This window comes from Hyperolius riggenbachi, chromosome 4 (assembly GCF_040937935.1).
Source record: "Hyperolius riggenbachi isolate aHypRig1 chromosome 4, aHypRig1.pri, whole genome shotgun sequence".
In the NCBI taxonomy this organism is placed as follows: Eukaryota; Metazoa; Chordata; class Amphibia; order Anura; family Hyperoliidae; genus Hyperolius; species Hyperolius riggenbachi.
Window position 1 is genome coordinate 8,406,727 of NC_090649.1, and position 11,557 is coordinate 8,418,283.

General features: G+C 47.0%; 14 non-coding genes across 14 annotated transcripts; 7 read left to right on the forward strand and 7 right to left on the reverse strand.

Annotated features, from left to right (window-relative positions):
• Positions 1–900: 900 nt before the first annotated feature.
• On the forward strand, positions 901–972 carry TRNAG-UCC (transfer RNA glycine (anticodon UCC)). The gene has a single exon. It is a non-coding gene; the product is annotated as a tRNA-Gly (tRNA).
• A 497-nt stretch (positions 973–1,469) lies between these two features.
• On the reverse strand, positions 1,470–1,543 carry TRNAN-GUU (transfer RNA asparagine (anticodon GUU)). Its single transcript has one exon. It is a non-coding gene; the product is annotated as a tRNA-Asn (tRNA).
• A 985-nt stretch (positions 1,544–2,528) lies between these two features.
• TRNAG-UCC (transfer RNA glycine (anticodon UCC)) lies at positions 2,529–2,600 on the forward strand. Its single transcript has one exon. It is a non-coding gene; the product is annotated as a tRNA-Gly (tRNA).
• Positions 2,601–3,097: 497 nt separating this feature from the next.
• TRNAN-GUU (transfer RNA asparagine (anticodon GUU)) lies at positions 3,098–3,171 on the reverse strand. Its single transcript has one exon. It is a non-coding gene; the product is annotated as a tRNA-Asn (tRNA).
• Positions 3,172–4,146: 975 nt separating this feature from the next.
• On the forward strand, positions 4,147–4,218 carry TRNAG-UCC (transfer RNA glycine (anticodon UCC)). Its single transcript has one exon. It is a non-coding gene; the product is annotated as a tRNA-Gly (tRNA).
• A 497-nt stretch (positions 4,219–4,715) lies between these two features.
• TRNAN-GUU (transfer RNA asparagine (anticodon GUU)) lies at positions 4,716–4,789 on the reverse strand. Its single transcript has one exon. It is a non-coding gene; the product is annotated as a tRNA-Asn (tRNA).
• Positions 4,790–5,768: 979 nt separating this feature from the next.
• On the forward strand, positions 5,769–5,840 carry TRNAG-UCC (transfer RNA glycine (anticodon UCC)). Its single transcript has one exon. It is a non-coding gene; the product is annotated as a tRNA-Gly (tRNA).
• Positions 5,841–6,337: 497 nt separating this feature from the next.
• Positions 6,338–6,411, reverse strand: TRNAN-GUU (transfer RNA asparagine (anticodon GUU)). Its single transcript has one exon. It is a non-coding gene; the product is annotated as a tRNA-Asn (tRNA).
• Positions 6,412–7,395: 984 nt separating this feature from the next.
• On the forward strand, positions 7,396–7,467 carry TRNAG-UCC (transfer RNA glycine (anticodon UCC)). The gene has a single exon. It is a non-coding gene; the product is annotated as a tRNA-Gly (tRNA).
• A 497-nt stretch (positions 7,468–7,964) lies between these two features.
• On the reverse strand, positions 7,965–8,038 carry TRNAN-GUU (transfer RNA asparagine (anticodon GUU)). The gene has a single exon. It is a non-coding gene; the product is annotated as a tRNA-Asn (tRNA).
• A 976-nt stretch (positions 8,039–9,014) lies between these two features.
• On the forward strand, positions 9,015–9,086 carry TRNAG-UCC (transfer RNA glycine (anticodon UCC)). Its single transcript has one exon. It is a non-coding gene; the product is annotated as a tRNA-Gly (tRNA).
• A 497-nt stretch (positions 9,087–9,583) lies between these two features.
• TRNAN-GUU (transfer RNA asparagine (anticodon GUU)) lies at positions 9,584–9,657 on the reverse strand. Its single transcript has one exon. It is a non-coding gene; the product is annotated as a tRNA-Asn (tRNA).
• Positions 9,658–10,642: 985 nt separating this feature from the next.
• TRNAG-UCC (transfer RNA glycine (anticodon UCC)) lies at positions 10,643–10,714 on the forward strand. The gene has a single exon. It is a non-coding gene; the product is annotated as a tRNA-Gly (tRNA).
• Positions 10,715–11,211: 497 nt separating this feature from the next.
• TRNAN-GUU (transfer RNA asparagine (anticodon GUU)) lies at positions 11,212–11,285 on the reverse strand. Its single transcript has one exon. It is a non-coding gene; the product is annotated as a tRNA-Asn (tRNA).
• Between the last annotated feature and the right edge of the window lie 272 nt (positions 11,286–11,557).

The window sequence follows — 11,557 nt, forward strand, 5'->3', positions numbered from 1 at the left end:
CTTTTTCCCACAATGAAGCATTCACTGTATGGCAGCAGAGTGGCGCAGCGGAAGCGTGCTGGGCCCATAACCCAGAGGTCGATGGATCGAAACCATCCTCTGCTAGGTGTACGTTGGTTTTTATACCTTGCTTACCATATGGGCCAATTGTCGGCCATAGCCCCTTAAGAGAAAGTGTCATTAGGGCCTTGCTGTAACATAGATAGTAGTGTAACTATTTCAACTAATGTACCCTTCTTAAACTTGAAGGTTGAATACAAACAGAAGCAGAGTGGCGCAGCGGAAGCGTGCTGGGCCCATAACCCAGAGGTCGATGGATCGAAACCATCCTCTGCTAGGCATGAATTCATTTTTGCACCTTGCTTTATCGCATGGGCAAAACGGTTTCCATTGCCCTGTAAGAGAAAGTGTAATAAGGGCCCTGCTGTAACGTACATATTAGGGTAGCTAAGACTACTCCTGGGCCGTTCTTGTAGTTGAAGAGATGGGTGAACTGTGACACGGCACTTTAAAAGAAAAAAAAAAAAAAAAAAAAAAAAACAGCAAACAGAGAAGCTTCCCCATATTGGAGCATTGGATTTGGTCAAGTCTTAAGCCAATGTGTTGTAGGGCACAAGTAAGCTTTGGGTTAGCAGGAATGGTTGCATGGCCACCTAGCTTTTCATCCTTCCCACCCTTGCCCTGGAATCTTCCAGACTTCAAATTGCTGTCCTTTGCTGTGTGTGTTGCACCAGCATCATCCAGGGGGGCACATGATCTTTCTGAAGTCTTGAATTGAAGTCTGTAAGCAGTATCACCATGTGTCCCACTGCTTACATCTAGCAAAGTAGGCAAATAAGCAAGCTCATTTTTCTCTTGGGTATATTGCAATGGTACATGCTAGGCGAGTTTCAGCATGTAGCGTTGGTGGTATAGTGGTGAGCATAGCTGCCTTCCAAGCAGTTGACCCGGGTTCGATTCCCGGCCAACGCATGTGAGCTTGCTTTTGGCACCCTACAATTCCATGGAAGACAAGACCAAGACAAGATCTCTGAACAGTTAGGACATCCTGCACCTGCTCAGTCTCTGGAGAGGTTCCATTCCGGTGCAGCAGACTCTACGCCAGCTTAAAGTTCTTTCTAAATGGTCAACACTTAATGCAGACACTCTATAATGTTCTAAACAAATAGCTAGCAAGGCACTAAGGCGAGCCTGTCCTTGGGTGGGCTTGAACTGCCTTTCTTTGGCTTGACAGCCGTCGCCAGGCTTTGGGTTCGATCCCCGGCTAATACGTTACTGCTGCTTCTGGGGTACAGAAAACTTCATTTGGTCACAGACACTGCCAGGGATGTCTGTTGTATCACTAAGACATGAACTTGATGCTGCTCACCCTTTTCATGAACGTGAATGAGATTCCAACGTGTCTCAAATGAATCTACATGGCTATCTGGGGTTCTCTTCGGACAACTGCTGAACACAAAAGGAAAGGCCGTCCCTGGGTGGGCTTGAACCACCAACCTTTCGGTTAACAGCCGAACGCGCTAACCGATTGCGCCACAGAGACTGTGCCTGCAGTTGTTGCTAAATGATTTTATGGGGATGTATGTGTGTCTTGTGGAGTGAGGAAGTAAGTCTGCTCCAAGAAGTTTAACGCCACTTTTTCCCACAATGAAGCATTCACTGTATGGCAGCAGAGTGGCGCAGCGGAAGCGTGCTGGGCCCATAACCCAGAGGTCGATGGATCGAAACCATCCTCTGCTAGGTGTACGTTGGTTTTTATACCTTGCTTACCATATGGGCCAATTGTCGGCCATAGCCCCTTAAGAGAAAGTGTCATTAGGGCCTTGCTGTAACATAGATAGTAGTGTAACTATTTCAACTAATGTACCCTTCTTAAACTTGAAGGTTGAATACAAACAGAAGCAGAGTGGCGCAGCGGAAGCGTGCTGGGCCCATAACCCAGAGGTCGATGGATCGAAACCATCCTCTGCTAGGCATGAATTCATTTTTGCACCTTGCTTTATCGCATGGGCAAAACGGTTTCCATTGCCCTGTAAGAGAAAGTGTAATAAGGGCCCTGCTGTAACGTACATATTAGGGTAGCTAAGACTACTCCTGGGCCGTTCTTGTAGTTGAAGAGATGGGTGAACTGTGACACCGCACTTAAAAAAAAAAAAAAAAAAAAAAAACAGCAAACAGAGAAGCTTCCCCATATTGGAGCATTGGATTTGGTCAAGTCTTAAGCCAATGTGTTGTAGGGCACAAGTAAGCTTTGGGTTAGCATGAATGGTTGCATGGCCACCTAGCTTTTCATCCTTCCCACCCTTGCCCTGGAATCTTCCAGACTTCAAATTGCTGTCCTTTGCTGTGTGTGTTGCACCAGCATCATCCAGGGGGGCACATGATCTTTCTGAAGTCTTGAATTGAAGTCTGTAAGCAGTATCACCATGTGTCCCACTGCTTACATCTAGCAAAGTAGGCAAATAAGCAAGCTCATTTTTCTCTTGGGTATATTGCAATGGTACATGCTAGGCGAGTTTCAGCATGTAGCGTTGGTGGTGTAGTGGTGAGCATAGCTGCCTTCCAAGCAGTTGACCCGGGTTCGATTCCCGGCCAATGCATTTGAGCTTGCATTTGGCACCCTACAATTCCATGGAAGACAAGACCAAGACAAGATCTCTGAACAGTTAGGACATCCTGCACCTGCTCAGTCTCTGGAGAGGTTCCATTCCGGTGCAGCAGACTCTACGCCAGCTTAAAGTTCTTTCTAAATGGTCAACACTTAATGCAGACACTCTATAATGTTCTAAACAAATAGCTAGCAAGGCACTAAGGCGAGCCTGTCCTTGGGTGGGCTTGAACTGCCTTTCTTTGGCTTGACAGCCGTCGCCAGGCTTTGGGTTCGATCCCCGGCTAATACTTTACTGCTGCTTCTGGGGTACAGAAAACTTCATTTGGTCACAGACACTGCCAGGGATGTCTGTTGTATCACTAAGACATGAACTTGATGCTGCTCACCCTTTTCATGAACGTGAATGAGATTCCAACGTGTCTCAAATGAATCTACATGGCTATCTGGGGTTCTCTTCGGACAACTGTTGAACACAAAAGGAAAGGCCGTCCCTGGGTGGGCTTGAACCACCAACCTTTCGGTTAACAGCCGAACGCGCTAACCGATTGCGCCACAGAGACTGTGCCTGCAGTTGTTGCTAAATGATTTTATGGGGATGTATGTGTGTCTTGTGGAGTGAGGAAGTAAGTCTGCTCCAAGAAGTTTAACGCCACTTTTTCCCACAATGAAGCATTCACTGTATGGCAGCAGAGTGGCGCAGCGGAAGCGTGCTGGGCCCATAACCCAGAGGTCGATGGATCGAAACCATCCTCTGCTAGGTGTACGTTGGTTTTATACCTTGCTTACCATATGGGCCAATTGTCGGCCATAGCCCCTTAAGAGAAAGTGTCATTAGGGCCTTGCTGTAACATAGATAGTAGTGTAACTATTTCAACTAATGTACCCTTCTTAAACTTGAAGGTTGAATACAAACAGAAGCAGAGTGGCGCAGCGGAAGCGTGCTGGGCCCATAACCCAGAGGTCGATGGATCGAAACCATCCTCTGCTAGGCATGAAGTCATTTTTGCACCTTGCTTTATCGCATGGGCAAAACGGTTTCCATTGCCCTGTAAGAGAAAGTGTAATAAGGGCCCTGCTGTAACGTACATATTAGGGTAGCTAAGACTACTCCTGGGCCGTTCTTGTAGTTGAAGAGATGGGTGAACTGTGACACCGCACTTAAAAAAAAAAAAAAAACAGCACACAGAGAAGCTTCCCCATATTGGAGCATTGGATTTGGTCAAGTCTTAAGCCAATGTGTTGTAGGGCACAAGTAAGCTTTGGGTTAGCATGAATGGTTGCATGGCCACCTAGCTTTTCATCCTTCCCACCCTTGCCCTGGAATCTTCCAGACTTCAAATTGCTGTCCTTTGCTGTGTGTGTTGCACCAGCATCATCCAGGGGGCACATGATCTTTCTGAAGTCTTGAATTGAAGTCTGTAAGCAGTATCACCATGTGTCCCACTGCTTACATCTAGCAAAGTAGGCAAATAAGCAAGCTCATTTTTCTCTTGGGTATATTGCAATGGTACATGCTAGGCGAGTTTCAGCATGTAGCGTTGGTGGTATAGTGGTGAGCATAGCTGCCTTCCAAGCAGTTGACCCGGGTTCGATTCCCGGCCAACGCATGTGAGCTTGCTTTTGGCACCCTACAATTCCATGGAAGACAAGACCAAGACAAGATCTCTGAACAGTTAGGACATCCTGCACCTGCTCAGTCTCTGGAGAGGTTCCATTCCGGTGCAGCAGACTCTACGCCAGCTTAAAGTTCTTTCTAAATGGTCAACACTTAATGCAGACACTCTATAATGTTCTAAACAAATAGCTAGCAAGGCACTAAGGCGAGCCTGTCCTTGGGTGGGCTTGAACTGCCTTTCTTTGGCTTGACAGCCGTCGCCAGGCTTTGGGTTCGATCCCCGGCTAATACTTTACTGCTGCTTCTGGGGTACAGAAAACTTCATTTGGTCACAGACACTGCCAGGGATGTCTGTTGTATCACTAAGACATGAACTTGATGCTGCTCACCCTTTTCATGAACGTGAATGAGATTCCAACGTGTCTCAAATGAATCTACATGGCTATCTGGGGTTCTCTTCGGACAACTGTTGAACACAAAAGGAAAGGCCGTCCCTGGGTGGGCTTGAACCACCAACCTTTCGGTTAACAGCCGAACGCGCTAACCGATTGCGCCACAGAGACTGTGCCTGCAGTTGTTGCTAAATGATTTTATGGGGATGTATGTGTGTCTTGTGGAGTGAGGAAGTAAGTCTGCTCCAAGAAGTTTAACGCCACTTTTTCCCACAATGAAGCATTCACTGTACGGCAGCAGAGTGGCGCAGCGGAAGCGTGCTGGGCCCATAACCCAGAGGTCGATGAATCGAAACCATCCTCTGCTAGGTGTACGTTGGTTTTTATACCTTGCTTACCATATGGGCCAATTGTCGGCCATAGCCCCTTAAGAGAAAGTGTCATTAGGGCCTTGCTGTAACATAGATAGTAGTGTAACTATTTCAACTAATGTACCCTTCTTAAACTTGAAGGTTGAATACAAACAGAAGCAGAGTGGCGCAGCGTAAGCGTGCTGGGCCCATAACCCAGAGGTCGATGGATCGAAACCATCCTCTGCTAGGCATGAATTCATTTTTGCACCTTGCTTTATCGCATGGGCAAAACGGTTTCCATTGCCCTGTAAGAGAAAGTGTAATAAGGGCCCTGCTGTAACGTACATATTAGGGTAGCTAAGACTACTCCTGTGCCGTTCTTGTAGTTGAAGAGATGGGTGAACTGTGACACCGCACTTAAAAAAAAAAAAAAAAAAACAGCAAACAGAGAAGCTTCCCCATATTGGAGCATTGGATTTGGTCAAGTCTTAAGCCAATGTGTTGTAGGGCACAAGTAAGCTTTGGGTTAGCAGGAATGGTTGCATGGCCACCTAGCTTTTCATCCTTCCCACCCTTGCCCTGGAATCTTCCAGACTTCAAATTGCTGTCCTTTGCTGTGTGTGTTGCACCAGCATCATCCAGGGGGCACATGATCTTTCTGAAGTCTTGAATTGAAGTCTGTAAGCAGTATCACCATGTGTCCCACTGCTTACATCTAGCAAAGTAGGCAAATAAGCAAGCTCATTTTTCTCTTGGGTGTATTGCAATGGTACATGCTAGGCGAGTTTCAGCATGTAGCGTTGGTGGTATAGTGGTGAGCATAGCTGCCTTCCAAGCAGTTGACCCGGGTTTGATTCCCGGCCAACGCATGTGAGCTTGCTTTTGGCACCCTACAATTCCATGGAAGACAAGACCAAGACAAGATCTCTGAACAGTTAGGACATCCTGCACCTGCTCAGTCTCTGGAGAGGTTCCATTCCGGTGCAGCAGACTCTACGCCAGCTTAAAGTTCTTTCTAAATGGTCAACACTTAATGCAGACACTCTATAATGTTCTAAACAAATAGCTAGCAAGGCACTAAGGCGAGCCTGTCCTTGGGTGGGCTTGAACTGCCTTTCTTTGGCTTGACAGCCGTCGCCAGGCTTTGGGTTCGATCCCCGGCTAATACTTTACTGCTGCTTCTGGGGTACAGAAAACTTCATTTGGTCACAGACACTGCCAGGGATGTCTGTTGTATCACTAAGACATGAACTTGATGCTGCTCACCCTTTTCATGAACGTGAATGAGATTCCAACGTGTCTCAAATGAATCTACATGGCTATCTGGGGTTCTCTTCGGACAACTGCTGAACACAAAAGGAAAGGCCGTCCCTGGGTGGGCTTGAACCACCAACCTTTCGGTTAACAGCCGAACGCGCTAACCGATTGCGCCACAGAGACTGTGCCTGCAGTTGTTGCTAAATGATTTTATGGGGATGTATGTGTGTCTTGTGGAGTGAGGAAGTAAGTCTGCTCCAAGAAGTTTAACGCCACTTTTTCCCACAATGAAGCATTCACTGTATGGCAGCAGAGTGGCGCAGCGGAAGCGTGCTGGGCCCATAACCCAGAGGTCGATGGATCGAAACCATCCTCTGCTAGGTGTACGTTGGTTTTTATACCTTGCTTACCATATGGGCCAATTGTCGGCCATAGCCCCTTAAGAGAAAGTGTCATTAGGGCCTTGCTGTAACATAGATAGTAGTGTAACTATTTCAACTAATGTACCCTTCTTAAACTTGAAGGTTGAATACAAACAGAAGCAGAGTGGCGCAGCGGAAGCGTGCTGGGCCCATAACCCAGAGGTCGATGGATCGAAACCATCCTCTGCTAGGCATGAATTCATTTTTGCACCTTGCTTTATCGCATGGGCAAAACGGTTTCCATTGCCCTGTAAGAGAAAGTGTAATAAGGGCCCTGCTGTAACGTACATATTAGGGTAGCTAAGACTACTCCTGGGCCGTTCTTGTAGTTGAAGAGATGGGTGAACTGTGACACCGCACTTAAAAAAAAAAAAAAAAAAAAAAACAGCAAACAGAGAAGCTTCCCCATATTGGAGCATTGGATTTGGTCAAGTCTTAAGCCAATGTGTTGTAGGGCACAAGTAAGCTTTGGGTTAGCAGGAATGGTTGCATGGCCACCTAGCTTTTCATCCTTCCCACCCTTGCCCTGGAATCTTCCAGACTTCAAATTGCTGTCCTTTGCTGTGTGTGTTGCACCAGCATCATCCAGGGGGGCACATGATCTTTCTGAAGTCTTGAATTGAAGTCTGTAAGCAGTATCACCATGTGTCCCACTGCTTACATCTAGCAAAGTAGGCAAATAAGCAAGCTCATTTTTCTCTTGGGTATATTGCAATGGTACATGCTAGGCGAGTTTCAGCATGTAGCGTTGGTGGTATAGTGGTGAGCATAGCTGCCTTCCAAGCAGTTGACCCGGGTTCGATTCCCGGCCAATGCATTTGAGCTTGCATTTGGCACCCTACAATTCCATGGAAGACAAGACCAAGACAAGATCTCTGAACAGTTAGGACATCCTGCACCTGCTCAGTCTCTGGAGAGGTTCCATTCCGGTGCAGCAGACTCTACGCCAGCTTAAAGTTCTTTCTAAATGGTCAACACTTAATGCAGACACTCTATAATGTTCTAAACAAATAGCTAGCAAGGCACTAAGGCGAGCCTGTCCTTGGGTGGGCTTGAACTGCCTTTCTTTGGCTTGACAGCCGTCGCCAGGCTTTGGGTTCGATCCCCGGCTAATACTTTACTGCTGCTTCTGGGGTACAGAAAACTTCATTTGGTCACAGACACTGCCAGGGATGTCTGTTGTATCACTAAGACATGAACTTGATGCTGCTCACCCTTTTCATGAACGTGAATGAGATTCCAACGTGTCTCAAATGAATCTACATGGCTATCTGGAGTTCTCTTCGGACAACTGTTGAACACAAAAGGAAAGGCCGTCCCTGGGTGGGCTTGAACCACCAACCTTTCGGTTAACAGCCGAACGCGCTAACCGATTGCGCCACAGAGACTGTGCCTGCAGTTGTTGCTAAATGATTTTATGGGGATGTATGTGTGTCTTGTGGAGTGAGGAAGTAAGTCTGCTCCAAGAAGTTTAACGCCACTTTTTCCCACAATGAAGCATTCACTGTATGGCAGCAGAGTGGCACAGCGGAAGCGTGCTGGGCCCATAACCCAGAGGTCGATGGATCGAAACCATCCTCTGCTAGGTGTAAGTTGGTTTTTATACCTTGCTTACCATATGGGCCAATTGTCGGCCATAGCCCCTTAAGAGAAAGTGTCATTAGGGCCTTGCTGTAACATAGATAGTAGTGTAACTATTTCAACTAATGTACCCTTCTTAAACTTGAAGGTTGAATACAAACAGAAGCAGAGTGGCGCAGCGGAAGCGTGCTGGGCCCATAACCCAGAGGTCGATGGATCGAAACCATCCTCTGCTAGGCATGAATTCATTTTTGCACCTTGCTTTATCGCATGGGCAAAACGGTTTCCATTGCCCTGTAAGAGAAAGTGTAATAAGGGCCCTGCTGTAACGTACATATTAGGGTAGCTAAGACTACTCCTGGGCCGTTCTTGTAGTTGAAGAGATGGGTGAACTGTGACACCGCACTTAAAAAAAAAAAAAAAACAGCAAACAGAGAAGCTTCCCCATATTGGAGCATTGGATTTGGTCAAGTCTTAAGCCAATGTGTTGTAGGGCACAAGTAAGCTTTGGGTTAGCATGAATGGTTGCATGGCCACCTAGCTTTTCATCCTTCCCACCCTTGCCCTGGAATCTTCCAGACTTCAAATTGCTGTCCTTTGCTGTGTGTGTTGCACCAGCATCATCCAGGGGGCACATGATCTTTCTGAAGTCTTGAATTGAAGTCTGTAAGCAGTATCACCATGTGTCCCACTGCTTACATCTAGCAAAGTAGGCAAATAAGCAAGCTCATTTTTCTCTTGGGTGTATTGCAATGGTACATGCTAGGCGAGTTTCAGCATGTAGCGTTGGTGGTATAGTGGTGAGCATAGCTGCCTTCCAAGCAGTTGACCCGGGTTTGATTCCCGGCCAACGCATGTGAGCTTGCTTTTGGCACCCTACAATTCCATGGAAGACAAGACCAAGACAAGATCTCTGAACAGTTAGGACATCCTGCACCTGCTCAGTCTCTGGAGAGGTTCCATTCCGGTGCAGCAGACTCTACGCCAGCTTAAAGTTCTTTCTAAATGGTCAACACTTAATGCAGACACTCTATAATGTTCTAAACAAATAGCTAGCAAGGCACTAAGGCGAGCCTGTCCTTGGGTGGGCTTGAACTGCCTTTCTTTGGCTTGACAGCCGTCGCCAGGCTTTGGGTTCGATCCCCGGCTAATACTTTACTGCTGCTTCTGGGGTACAGAAAACTTCATTTGGTCACAGACACTGCCAGGGATGTCTGTTGTATCACTAAGACATGAACTTGATGCTGCTCACCCTTTTCATGAACGTGAATGAGATTCCAACGTGTCTCAAATGAATCTACATGGCTATCTGGGGTTCTCTTCGGACAACTGCTGAACACAAAAGGAAAGGCCGTCCCTGGGTGGGCTTGAACCACCAACCTTTCGGTTAACAGCCGAACGCGCTAACCGATTGCGCCACAGAGACTGTGCCTGCAGTTGTTGCTAAATGATTTTATGGGGATGTATGTGTGTCTTGTGGAGTGAGGAAGTAAGTCTGCTCCAAGAAGTTTAACGCCACTTTTTCCCACAATGAAGCATTCACTGTATGGCAGCAGAGTGGCGCAGCGGAAGCGTGCTGGGCCCATAACCCAGAGGTCGATGGATCGAAACCATCCTCTGCTAGGTGTACGTTGGTTTTTATACCTTGCTTACCATATGGGCCAATTGTCGGCCATAGCCCCTTAAGAGAAAGTGTCATTAGGGCCTTGCTGTAACATAGATAGTAGTGTAACTATTTCAACTAATGTACCCTTCTTAAACTTGAAGGTTGAATACAAACAGAAGCAGAGTGGCGCAGCGGAAGCGTGCTGGGCCCATAACCCAGAGGTCGATGGATCGAAACCATCCTCTGCTAGGCATGAATTCATTTTTGCACCTTGCTTTATCGCATGGGCAAAACGGTTTCCATTGCCCTGTAAGAGAAAGTGTAATAAGGGCCCTGCTGTAACGTACATATTAGGGTAGCTAAGACTACTCCTGGGCCGTTCTTGTAGTTGAAGAGATGGGTGAACTGTGACACCGCACTTAAAAAAAAAAAAAAAAAAAAAAAACAGCAAACAGAGAAGCTTCCCCATATTGGAGCATTGGATTTGGTCAAGTCTTAAGCCAATGTGTTGTAGGGCACAAGTAAGCTTTGGGTTAGCAGGAATGGTTGCATGGCCACCTAGCTTTTCATCCTTCCCACCCTTGCCCTGGAATCTTCCAGACTTCAAATTGCTGTCCTTTGCTGTGTGTGTTGCACCAGCATCATCCAGGGGGGCACATGATCTTTCTGAAGTCTTGAATTGAAGTTTGTAAGCAGTATCACCATGTGTCCCACTGCTTACATCTAGCAAAGTAGGCAAATAAGCAAGCTCATTTTTCTCTTGGGTATATTGCAATGGTACATGCTAGGCGAGTTTCAGCATGTAGCGTTGGTGGTATAGTGGTGAGCATAGCTGCCTTCCAAGCAGTTGACCTGGGTTCGATTCCCGGCCAATGCATTTGAGCTTGCATTTGGCACCCTACAATTCCATGGAAGACAAGACCAAGACAAGATCTCTGAACAGTTAGGACATCCTGCACCTGCTCAGTCTCTGGAGAGGTTCCATTCCGGTGCAGCAGACTCTACGCCAGCTTAAAGTTCTTTCTAAATGGTCAACACTTAATGCAGACACTCTATAATGTTCTAAACAAATAGCTAGCAAGGCACTAAGGCGAGCCTGTCCTTGGGTGGGCTTGAACTGCCTTTCTTTGGCTTGACAGCCGTCGCCAGGCTTTGGGTTCGATCCCCGGCTAATACTTTACTGCTGCTTCTGGGGTACAGAAAACTTCATTTGGTCACAGACACTGCCAGGGATGTCTGTTGTATCACTAAGACATGAACTTGATGCTGCTCACCCTTTTCATGAACGTGAATGAGATTCCAACGTGTCTCAAATGAATCTACATGGCTATCTGGGGTTCTCTTCGGACAACTGTTGAACACAAAAGGAAAGGCCATCCCTGGGTGGGCTTGAACCACCAACCTTTCGGTTAACAGCCGAACGCGCTAACCGATTGCGCCACAGAGACTGTGCCTGCAGTTGTTGCTAAATGATTTTATGGGGATGTATGTGTGTCTTGTGGAGTGAGGAAGTAAGTCTGCTCCAAGAAGTTTAACGCCACTTTTTCCCACAATGAAGCATTCACTGTATGGCAGCAGAGTGGCACAGCGGAAGCGTGCTGGGCCCATAACCCAGAGGTCGATGGATCGAAACCATCCTCTGCTAGGTGTACGTTGGTTTTTATACCTTGCTTACCATATGGGCCAATTGTCGGCCATAGCCCCTTAAGAGAAAGTGTCA